This window comes from Neofelis nebulosa, chromosome 16 (genome assembly GCF_028018385.1).
Source record: "Neofelis nebulosa isolate mNeoNeb1 chromosome 16, mNeoNeb1.pri, whole genome shotgun sequence".
Classification (NCBI taxonomy): Eukaryota; Metazoa; Chordata; class Mammalia; order Carnivora; family Felidae; genus Neofelis; species Neofelis nebulosa.
The window spans coordinates 48,827,023-48,839,121 of NC_080797.1; the positions used below are offsets into that span (position 1 = coordinate 48,827,023).

At 38.0% G+C, this 12,099-nt stretch overlaps 1 long non-coding RNA gene across 1 annotated transcript in view; it reads right to left on the minus strand.

Moving 5' to 3' along the window:
- Positions 1 to 463: 463 nt before the first annotated feature.
- LOC131497756 (uncharacterized) overlaps positions 464 to 12,099 on the minus strand; it is a 76,126-nt gene continuing 64,490 nt past the window's right edge. The window contains exon 4 of the long non-coding RNA XR_009255127.1: positions 464 to 544. This is a non-coding gene — a long non-coding RNA (uncharacterized LOC131497756). The remainder of the gene's footprint in view (positions 545 to 12,099) is intronic.

The window sequence follows — 12,099 nt, forward strand, 5'->3', positions numbered from 1 at the left end:
TTGCCACTGCAATATCTCCAGGATTAGATGCAGAATTTGAGCTGGGCCTATGCTTTTACTGGGTAGCCCCTGGTCAGTGACAACACAGCAGGAGTAGTAAGGCCTGGCTGCTTCTGCCTGGTGCAAGACTCCTCTAGTATGCAATCATTGCTCCAGAGCTCCTCATAGGTTAGCTGAGACTTTATCAGACCTTCATCGCAGTCTGAGGTTTTCCCTGTCCCAATTCTGTTTCCCCCACCCTATCCTTTATCTTTTACAGGCTTTACTCCTTGGTATCTCATATGCCTAACCCTGTTGCAGCATCTAGTTCTTGGACGACACAGCATCCTTGGACGACACAGTATCCTTGGCCAGTTAGCATTTACCAGAGAAATAATGACAAGCTACTTCCATCCCCAGTTAGAGAAAGAGATGTTTGCCTTTTTCACCCTTTCTGCCACTTCCAGCAGCTGGTGAGTAGGACCAGAAAGGTGAGGAGAGAGAAGTAAAGCAGATGATGGGTCCTTCCCACTCCACATCCTTCCAGTTTTGGGTCAAGCCTGCCCTGGGAAGGAAGGGGGTAAAGAAGAAACGAAGTCAAAATTAGGGTTGCCAGATGTGCAAATAAAAATACAGGACATCCAATTTAGATTTGAACTTCAGATAAATAAGGAATAATTTTTTAGTATAAGTATGTCCCAAATATTGCATGTTTCTTAAATACAACACTTAAGTTTGAAGGTTTTACCAGACCTGGGTTTTTTTTGTTGTTGTTTTTGTTTTTTAAGGGCTAGACTTTTAATATTTCAAAAAGGATCAGAAAGTTATAGAATCTGCCCAAGATGTTGAAAGGAAGAAAAGATTCAACATAGCACAGTTGGGTCCATGAGAGAAAAAAAAAAGTTTCAGATTTGTACCCCTGAGGTGAAACTCTTCAATGAACTGGTTATATACATAAGCACATAAAGCAAACTTTTCCAACATTTCTATATTAATTGTGATTAGTAACAATTACTAGTTGCTAGAATGCAACAACAGCTTGGTGTCTTCCAGTGAACCTGGCTCTCAGAGACACTTAAGTGGAGCATCATTTATGGAATTCAAAGGGTGGAGGGGCACCTGGTTGAGCGTCTGACTTCGGCTCAGGTCATGATCTCATGGTTTGGGGAGTTTGAGCCCCACATCAGGCTTGTGGCTGTCAGTGCAAAGCCAGCTTTTGAATCCTCTGTACCCTTCTTTCTCTGCCCTTCCCCTGCTCATGTGGACGTGGGCGTGCACATACTCTCCTCTGTCTCAAATGAGCATTAAAAAAAAAAAAAGTCAAAGGGTGTAAAAAACCTGTTTTTTTTTTAAAGAATTTATTTTTTTAATTATGAGAGAGACAGCGTGCACACACCCACGTGCGTGAGTAGGGGAGGGGGCAGAGGAAGAGAGAGAATCCCAAGCAGGCTCTGTGCTCAAGCACCAAGCCCCACAGGGCTCAATCTCAGGACCCTGAGATCATGCGCTGAAACCAAGAGTCAGATGCTTCACTGACTGAGCCACCCAGGTGCCCCCCCAAAAACCTTCTTATACTCTCAAAAAACTCTTAGAGATGTCCATAAGAAGATGAAAGAAAATAATTTTGTCCTTTTGCCCTGCACTTGCTTGAAACTTCTGAACCTTTAACTTGGGGTAACAAGTTCATCTCATCAGCTTCTAGCCATTGTTGCCTACTGCAGAAGAAGAAGTAGCAATGCACCCTCTTCTCTCAGCTCTCTGTCAAGGCTCTCTGGAAAGAGCCTAGAGTGGAGAGGGTGGAACTTAAAATTGCTGATGAAATACATTTGTTCTGAGAAGCTGAGGAGCTAGTTCTGAAGGAATAAACAAGAGACAATTTTCAGAGGGCAAGAGAACAAAGTATAGTGAAGAAATATAGCTCAGACACACATTTTGTATGTATTGGGGTGGGGCAGGCAATTATAAGTTTATGCTTGTGAATGAATTAATTAATTGAACAAACATATTTCTTGGTTCTTGAATCTTTTTTTTTTTTTTTGGTTCTTGAATCTTAATCACATCTGTAAAGAGTATTTCCATAATATTTATGTAAAAACATATATGACTGAGAAGAAACATACCACAATGCTATTTCATACTTGAAATATTTTGAATGATTTTTGGTATATTCTTTTTCTATGAACTGTGTATATATCATTTTTATGATTCTTTAAAAAAAATTTTTTTTAGCGTTTACTTATTATTGAGAGACAGAGAGACATAGAGTGTGAGCAGGGGAGGGGCAGAGAGAGGGGAGACACAGAAGCAGGCTCCAGGCTCTGAGCTGTCAGCACAGAGCCCGACGCGGGGCTTGAACCCATGAACCGTGAGAGCATGACCTGAGCTGAAGATGGTTGCCTAACCAACTGATCCACCCAGGCGCCCCTCATTTTTATGATTCTTAAACAGACCCATTTGTACTTGCATTTTAATACTATAAATAAATGCTCATAAAATATATTTTTTATTTCTTTTGACTTTTTGCTATTTTCATTGTTTATAGCAATGCAGTGATTAAGAATATTTTTTCATCTGAAATTGACTTGCAAATAATTACCTACTAGCATGCGTCAAATAGTTGTATAAATGGAATGAATAATGGAGAATTCTGATTTTACCCCATACACTCCCATAGCCTTATTGAAAAGTGAGGTTTGTAAATTAATGATTTCATGTTTGGGGACACCTGGGTGACTCAGTTGGTTATACAACTGACTTCCACTCAGGTCATGATCTCAGGGTTCGTGAGTCGGATCCCCGCATCAGGCTCTCTGTTGTCAGCATGGAGTCTGCCTCTGATCCTTGGTCTTCCTCTCTCTCTCTCTCTCTCTGCCCCTCCTCTGCTTGAACTCTCTCTCTCTCTCAAAAAAAAAAAAAAGAGAGAATATTCATGTTTGAGTGTAAAAGACCAACCTAAATAATTTATATGTGCTACTATATTAACACAATGTAGTATACTTTAAGTGAAGGAAGTACTGGATTAATAAGAACCATCAAATTTACTATTCTTTTAATATCAGGCATTTCATAGAGAAATATTCTATGAAGGCCACATAGAACCTGAATTCCGTAAAATCCAGGTAATATATTGGTCTCACATCTGTAAATCAACAATTTGATCTTTACATGGATGCATTCTACTCTATGCCTCATAAGAAATTTAAATTGAAAGTTATATAGGTTTTATATTTTTTTCAATAGAACAATAAAATCCCAGCATAGAAGTCATCAACTGAGCCTCAGGCCTCTAGGCAGAAGCATAATTAAGTCATCTTAGACAGGTAATTGTCCAGCCCAATGAGTGTCTATAACATGCTCAGTATTCCATTCCTATAAGGATCTTTCAACAGAAGTTTCTGTATTATGTTTAATTCAAGTATTGCCTTTCAGTTTAATCCCAATCCATCTGACTTTATATTACATATATGAATTCACCCCTTTGTAGAAATTTATGCAGTAAATGTCCTTATTCCATCATTTCATTTTACTCAGTATCACCCTGATGAGAAAAGTATTTCATTTCATATTTATCATTAATGTTATTTGTGTATTTTAATTCATTTTCTTCTCTTTTGTCAGAGTGTAATGATTTGCTATTACATTGCCCATTTAATTGATATCTGTATATGGTGCTTTCTTTTGATATGGTTTGCTTTGACAAAGCCAAAATGGCTCTCATATATTTATCTGTAATTTATGAGTATACTAGGTTGTAGTGATTTGAGTTCATACAGATGGCTTACCTTGGGTAAAATTACTGAATGCTGAAATGTATGTGGATGAGAGAATATGATCATCTACTATCATATCTAAGATTTCTAGCAACCTATAATTTTACTAGTGTTAAGTTGTTTTCTGTGCCTGGCACAGTATTTGGGGCTGGGAACAGAAATTAGTATGAATAATAATTTAATCACTGGGATGCATCTCCTATTTATAAAATATCCCTTAAAAGATGACAGTGTTAGTCTCTAATCTGTCTAGACAGCATGGTGCCCTGCATTCTCCTTCCCTGTCACACCGAACCACACTTGTAGCTCCAGACAACCTAAATATAACATGTAAGCAAGGATGGGTTTTCATCAAAGCAACCTTATCTGAGAAATGAGGAAATAACCAAAGTACCAGCTGCATAGGTTATGTATAGTGGGGAATGTCTAGAGATGAAATTAAAAGTGCCACACGCTGAAGGGCTTTGTATATCATACAAGAGAGTTTGGGTTTTGTTCTTAAGAAGAATCCATTGAAGGGGCACCTGGGTGACTCCATCGGTTAAGACCCCAACTTTGGATCAGGTCATGATCTCACAGTTGGTGAGTTTGAGCCCCACAGCAGGCTCTTGGCTCTCAGCGGGGAGCCCACTTTGGATCCTCTGTCTCCGTCTCTCTCTGCCCCTTCCCCGCTCACGTGTGCATGCAAGCTCTCTCTCTCTCTCTTTCTCTCTCTCTCTCTGTCAAAAATAAACATTTAAAAAGATGAAGAAGAATTGATTGAGGCAAGGACCTTGAAGAAGTATTATGCAGATTTAGATTTTAGAAAGAGCATTCCACGGGAGAACTGTGGAATTGGAGGTATACAGGTATAAAAATGACAAAGGCTTAATCTAAGGCAACGATGTGGGAATGAAGGGAAGGGGTGGAACTGAGAATTATGAAAGAGACTTATGAAAGAATAAAGAGGATTGAGTGGTTGATTAAATATGGAAGAAGAAGAAGAAGAAGAAAAGATTTGGATGACTCCCAGGTTTCTGATTTACACTTTGAATTGCATAGTCATGCTAGAACCTGCAACATTATATGGCTTCCTTGAGTCATTCCATTCAGGATTTCCTTACTGAACCAAACATGATTCTTGACTGCAAATAATAAAAACCAGAGCAGCTGGGTGGCTCAGTTAGTTAAGCATCCGACTCTTGATTTTGGTTCAGATCATGATCTCACGGCTTATCAAATCGAGCGCCACATTGAGCCCCACATCCGGCAGTACAAAGCCTGCTTGGGATTCTCTCTCTTCCTCTCTCTTTGTCCCTCCCCTGTTCATGCTCATGCACACGCATCATGCACACTTGCACATGCTCTCTCAAAATAAATAAACATTTAAAAAGAAAAAACGGAACTTAATTAAAAAAAAAGGAAATAATAAAAACCATCTCTGATGATCGTAGGTATAAAAGTAATTTATGGAAGGTGTCTGAAAGAGAGTGCTAGTTGTTACTTAATTTCTGTTCTTTCCTTTTTACTCACTACTGCCTACCAGAATAAAGACCACATTTCCCAGCCTCCCTTGCATTTAGATCTGGCCTTGTGACTAACTTCTCATTAATGAAATATAAGTAGAAATAACATATGCTACCTCCTGCACTTATCCTTAAAAGGTGGAAGCATATGGCTCTTCCCTTTTCCCATCATATATGTGATGGCTGGAGCTCCATTTTGGACTATAAGGAAGAAGTCTGTACCTTTAATTAAAAAAAAAAATTTGTTTTAGGGGTGCCTGAGTGGCTCAGTGAGTTAAACATCCGACTTCATCTCAGGTCACCATCTCATGGCTTGTGGGTTCAAGCCCCGCCTCGGGCTCTGTGCTGACAGCTCCAACTCTGGAGCCTGCTTCCGATTCTGTGTCTCCCTCTCTCTCTGCCCCTCCCCTGCTCATGCTCTGTCTCTCTCTGTCTCAAAAATAAATAAAAACATTAAAATTTTTTTTTGTTTTAATGTTTATTTATTTTTGAGAGAGAGCGAGAGAGAGAGAGCGCGCGCGCACAAGTGGGGGAGGGGCAGAGAGAGAGGGAGACACAGAATCCGAAGCAGGCTTTAGACTTTGAGCTGTCAGCACAGAGCCTGATGTGGGGCTTGAACCCACAAACTGCAAGATCATGACCAAGGCCGAAGTCAGACAGTTAACCCACTGAGCCACCTAGGCACCCTTATTCGTGGAATTTAAGAAACCAAGCAAACGAACAAAGAAAAAAGAGACAGACAAAGAAACAGATTCTTAACTATAGAGAACGAACTGATGGTTACCAGAGGGCATGGATGAGGGGTGGATGAAATAGGTGAAGGGGATTAAGAGTACATTTCTTGTAATGAGCATTGGGTAATGTATAGAATTGTTGAATCACTATATTGTACACCTGAAATGAATAGAACACTGTGTGTCAGTTATCCTGGAATTAAAATAAACAAGTTAGTCAATTAGTCATGAGAATGAAAAGTACAACATGGGGAATATAATCAATAATATTGTAATAACACTGAATGATGATAGGTAGTAACTACATTTGCAGTGAGCATATATATAGGATTGTCTGATCACTATGTTGTACACCTGAAACTAATATTACATTGTATGTCATCTATACTTTAATAAAAAAATTATACAGGTAGACATTAAGGACTCATTAAACTGACAGAACCCCGGAGGGCTTTGAAAAAAGGCTGAATACAGGGGAGACACGGAGATACAGTTTTAGCCCCATGCTACTGCTGCTGGGAGCAGTCTGATTCCAAATGCCCCTAGCCTTTGGTTTAGACACTCAAGATGCAAAATTCTAGCAGAGAGCATTTTATTGTTTGAGTTAGGCCATGTATCTTCTCCCTAGTGACACCAAAGGGCAGCTGGAGAAAAGATCTGGCGGTCCTCTGTTTCCATAGAAAGCCTCAGCAGTGGGACATGTGTGGCAAGGATAGTCCACACATTAACAAAACACACAACATGGAATTTCACCCAAAGGAATATTGAGCTACTGACAGAGGGAAGGCAAGGATGCTGGACACACACAAAAAACAGCAAATATGGACTACTGAATGAAGGCAAATTAAGAGAGGCTATTTTTCCATTTAACTTAAAACTTTCTTATTTCAGTGCATCCATTTTGTCATAAAGCACTGCATTTTTCTTAAACAATACGCTTACTTTAAGTGGCACACATTTATCATTTCTTCTAAATTCTGTTGGAAGCAGATTCACAGGCAGTTTATAGCACTCATATGCTCTATCCTACTTTTTGGCAATAGCATCATGAAAAATAATGGCAACATTGCATAAAAGCTACAATTAAAGTTCTGTCTTTAGATCTTCAAAATACCTTTTAAGAATAGTAGGAGTATTTTGTATGTATTAGAAAAACCTCTTAGCGACTGAAAAATTATTAGCATTTTTTCAAAAGCCAGTGTCAGTCTTGGCAATCTCGTATATTTTCCAGCTTTACTGAGCTGTAATTAAGTTGTGTAAGTTTAAGGTGTACAATTTGTTAACTTGATATACTTACATATTACAAAATGATTTCCACAGTAGGATAGTTAACTCTTCCATCATCTCACATAATTAACATTTCTTTTTTGTGAGTAGAATATTGAAGTTCTACTCTTAGCAACTTTCAAGTATATATTACAGTATTTTTAACTAAAATCACCATGCTGTACATTAGATTCCCAGATCTTACTCATTTTACAACTGAAAGTTTGTACTTTTTACCAATATCTCATTTCCCAGCCCCAGCCTCTGGTAACCACTATTCTGGGTAGGACTTCCAATACTGTGTTGGATACAAGTGGTGAGAGTGGGCACCCTTGCGCTGTTTCTGATCTTGAATGAAAAGCTTTCAGTGATTCACTGCTGAGTATGATGTTAGCTGTGGGCTTATCATATATGGCCTTTATTACATTGAGGTACATTCTTTTTATACCCAGTTTATTGAGAAATTTTATCATGAAAGGATATTGGATTTTTCCAAATGCTTTTTGTGCAGCTATGGCTATTATCATATGATTTTTCTTTCATTCTACTAGTGAAGTCATATTTATTGATTTGCCTATGTTGAACCATCCTTACACCCTGGGATAAGTCCTTCTTGATCATGGTGTATATGATCCTTTTATATGCTGCTGAATTCAGTTTGCCAATATTTTGTTGAGAATTTTTGTATCTGTATTCATTAGGGATATTTGCCTATAATTTCCTTTTTTGTGTGTGGTATCCTTAGCTGACTTTGGTAGAAGGGTAGTGCTGTTCTTGTAAAGTGAATTTTGGAGTCTTTCCACCTCTTCAATTTTTTGAAGAGTTTGAGAAGGATTGGCTTTAACTCTTCTCTAATGTTTGGTGGAATTTACCAGAGACACCATCTGGTTCTGGACTTTTCTTATTGGAAGATTTTTGATTACTGTGTCAGTCATCTTACTCATTATTAGTCTGTTCAGATTTTCTATTTCTAAAGATCAGTCTTGGTAGGTTTTGCATTTCGAGGAATTTGTCCATTTATTTTTGGTTATCCAATTTGTTGATATATAATTGTTCATGGTAGTCTCTTATGGTCCACTGTCTTTCGGTGGTATTAGCTATAATATCTCCTCTTACATTTCTGATTTTATTTAATTGAATCTTCTGTTTTTCTTAGTCTACTAGAAGTTTTTCAATTTTGTTTATACTTTCAAAATGCACCTCTCTAGTTTGTTGATCTTTTAAATTGTTTTTCTGGTCTCTATTTCTGCTATTAATTTGTTGTTTCCTTTTTTTCTGCTAACTTTGGACTTAGGGTGTTTTGTAGTTACTTAAGGTGTAAAATTAGGTTGTTTGAGATTAAAAAAAATTTTTTTTAATGTTTTTATTTTTGAGACAGAGAGAGACAGAGCATGAACAGGGGAGGGGCAGAGAGAGGGGGAGACACAGAATCTGAAGTGGGCTCCAAGCTCTGAGCTGTCAGCACAGAGCCCAACACGGGGCTCGAAGTCACGTGAGCTCATGACCTGAGCTGAAGTTGGACGCTCAACGGACTGAGCCACCCAGGTGCCCTGTTTGAGATTTTTAAAAAATGTTTTATTTATTGCTATAAATTTTTCTCTTTGTTAATTGATTTCTAGTTTTAAACCATTGTGGTCAGAAGAGATACTTAGTATTATTTTACTCTTCTTAAATTTTTTAAGACTTGTTTGTGTTATAACACATAATCCGTCCTGGAGAATGTTTTGTGTGCACTTAAGAACCATGTATTCTGGGGGCACCTGGGTGGCTCAGTTGGTTGAGCATCCGACTTTGGTTCAGGTCATGATCTCACAGTTCATGGGTTCAAGCCCTGTGTCAGGCTCTGTGCTGACAGCTCAGAGCTTGGAACCTGGAGCCTGCTTCGGATTCTGTGTCTCCCTGTCTTTCTGCTCTTCCCCTGTGCATACTCTTTCTCTCTCTCTGTCTCTCAAAAATAAATAAACATTAAAAAAAAGAAGAAGAATGTATTCTGCTGCCTTTGGATGGAATGTTGTATATATATTAGGTCCATTTGTCTAAGGTTTAGTTTAGGTCCAACATTTCCTTACTGATTTTCTGTCTGGATGATCTACCATTGTTGAAAGAGAGGCATTGAAATCCTCTACTATTATTGTTTCATTGTCTGTTTCTCCCTTCAATTATGTTAGTATTTGCTTAATATACTGATGTTCTGATGTTTGGGGAATACATGTTTATGCTTTTTTTTAAAGTTTATTTATTGAGATAGAGAGCGTGCATGCAGTCAGGGGAGGGGCAGAGAGAGGGGGGCGGGTGAGAGAGAATCCCAAGCAGGCTCAGTGCTGTCAGCACAAAGCCCAACACAGGACTCAATTTCATGAACGGTGAGATCATGACCCAATCCAAAATCAAGAGTTGGGTGCTTAACAGATGCCCCTGTTTATGACTGTTATACTCTCTTGATGAGTTGAACCATTTATCATTATATAATGAGCTTCTTTATCCCTTGTTACAGTTTTTGGCTTAAAGTCTATATTGTGTGATATAAATATAGCTTTCCTGTCTCTCTTTCAGTTTCCACTTGCATGGAATATATTTTTCCACCTCTTTAAGCCTATGTGTGTCCTTTTTTTTTTCTTAGGTTTATTTATTTATTTTGAGAGTGAGAGACAGAGAGAGCACGAGCAGGGGACGGGCAGAGTGCAGGCTCTGCACTGTCAGCGCGGAGCCCAACTTGAGGCTGGAACTCATGAACCATGAGATCATGATCTGAGCCAAAACCAAGAGACAGGTAGTTAAAAATCTTTATCTTTCCTTCATTGTGAAGGACAGTTTTGCTGAATAAAGTATTGTTGGTAGGCAGTTTTTTTCCTTTAATGCTTAAAAATGCTTAAAGCATTTTAAATATATCATCCTACTCTGCCCTGGCCTGTAAGTTTCTGCTGAGAAATCTGCTGATAGCCTTATGAGGGTTCCCTTGTACATTACAGGCATTTTTCTTGCTGCCTTTAAGATTTTCTTTGTCTCTGATTTTTGAGTTTTATTGTAATGTGTCTTAGAGAAGACCTTTAAGTTGAGTTTTGGGGGGACCTATGAAATTCATGAACTTGGATATCCAAATCTCTCCCCAAATTTGGTAAATTCTCAGACATTACTTCTTTAAATAAGCTTTCTACCCCTTTCTGTCCTTTGTTCCTCTTTTCTCCATTTGGAACTACAATAATTTGCAGATTGTTTCTTTTGATGGTATTCTATAGATCACATAGGTTTTCTTCATTATTTTTCATTCTTTTTCGTTTATCCTTCTCTGGCTAATTTTAATTTCTTTGTGTTCTAATTCAAAGGTTCATTTTTCTGTTTGATCTGTTCTGATGTTGGTGCTATTGCATTTTTTTCATTTCATTCATTATATTGTTCAGTTCCAGAATTACTGTTTTTATTTCTTTTATGATTTCTATCTCTTTGTTAAACCTCTCATTTTGTCCATGTATTGTTTTCCTGATTTTGTGGAATTGCCAATGCTTTCTTGTAGCTAATAGAGTTTCCTTAAAACAGCTATTTTGAATTCTTTTTTGGGTTAGTCACAGATATCCATGTAGTTAGGATCAGTTACTGAAAGGTTATTGTGATCTTTGGTGGCCTCATGTTTCCTTGATTTTTCATGTTCCCTAAAGCCTTATGTTGCTGTCTTCACATTTGAAATAGCAGTCACCTCCTCCAATTTTTCCTAACTGCCCTCTCCAATTGTCCAAACTTACAACAGCTGAGAGGGACTGGAGTTAGTTCATTGGCCACTGTAGGGTCCATAGCTGGGAGTGAGGCCTATATACCTATAACCTGATTCATAGGTGGGTGAGATTCTTCTAGATCCCTCAGCATGTGGTGCTTAGTCCCACAACGTCCATAAAGACACTTTTGTCCAAGGATGGATGCCAAATTGTTCTTTTTTGGGGGAGGGATATAAACAAGGGACATCTTATTCAGCCATATTGCTGAATCTAGCAATCTTGTGTTTTATTGCAATATTTTATTGCATTTCAGAAAAAAAAATCACAAAGAATTCAGCCTCTTAATTTATTTTTCAGAAACTTAATTATGTCCTCCTGAACAGGAAACTATCACATGGACCCAAAATATAGTTGTTGAAAATGAGTATTATTTGAAATCAGCTCAATGTCTTTACTGTTCTGTTGCAGTTATCTGACAACTCAAGGAAAATTATTCTTAATACCTGTTTTTTTAATGCCTCTGAAATTAGTAATATTAACTGAGATGGCAATAATTTATAAATAAGTCTTAGTGTTGTTCAAAATTAAGAAATTATTCACAGTCACACCAAATAAAACATCTGGCTTTGTAACTCCAGTACTTTCATAAAAGTACTTAGTAAAAACAGAAAGTTTCTTTCCTTTCCACACTCACTCCTTCCTTTCCTCCTTCTCATTCATGCATATCTGACCTAATAGTGAAACATGACATTTTATACTATTTCTAATGAAAAATCCTGTGCCTTTTTGGAGGAAGAATTTTTAAAAATAATTGTTTAGGGGCACCTGGGTGGCTCAGTTGGTTAGATGTCTGACTTCCTCTCAGATCATGATCTCATAGCTTGTGGGTTCAAGCCCCACATCAGGCTCTATGCTGACAGTCTGTTTCAGATTCTGTGCCTCCCTCTCTCTCTGCCCCTCCCCCACTCACACTGTCTCTCTCTCTCTCTCTCTCTCTCTCAATAAATAAATAAATAAATGTTAAAAAAAAAAAAAAAAAAAGAAGTCCAAGTACCCAGAGATCACTGTAATGTGAGAAAGCCAAGTTAGTCCTATGGAAAGTCTGCATGGAGAAAGAGAGACAGAGAGACAGAGAGAT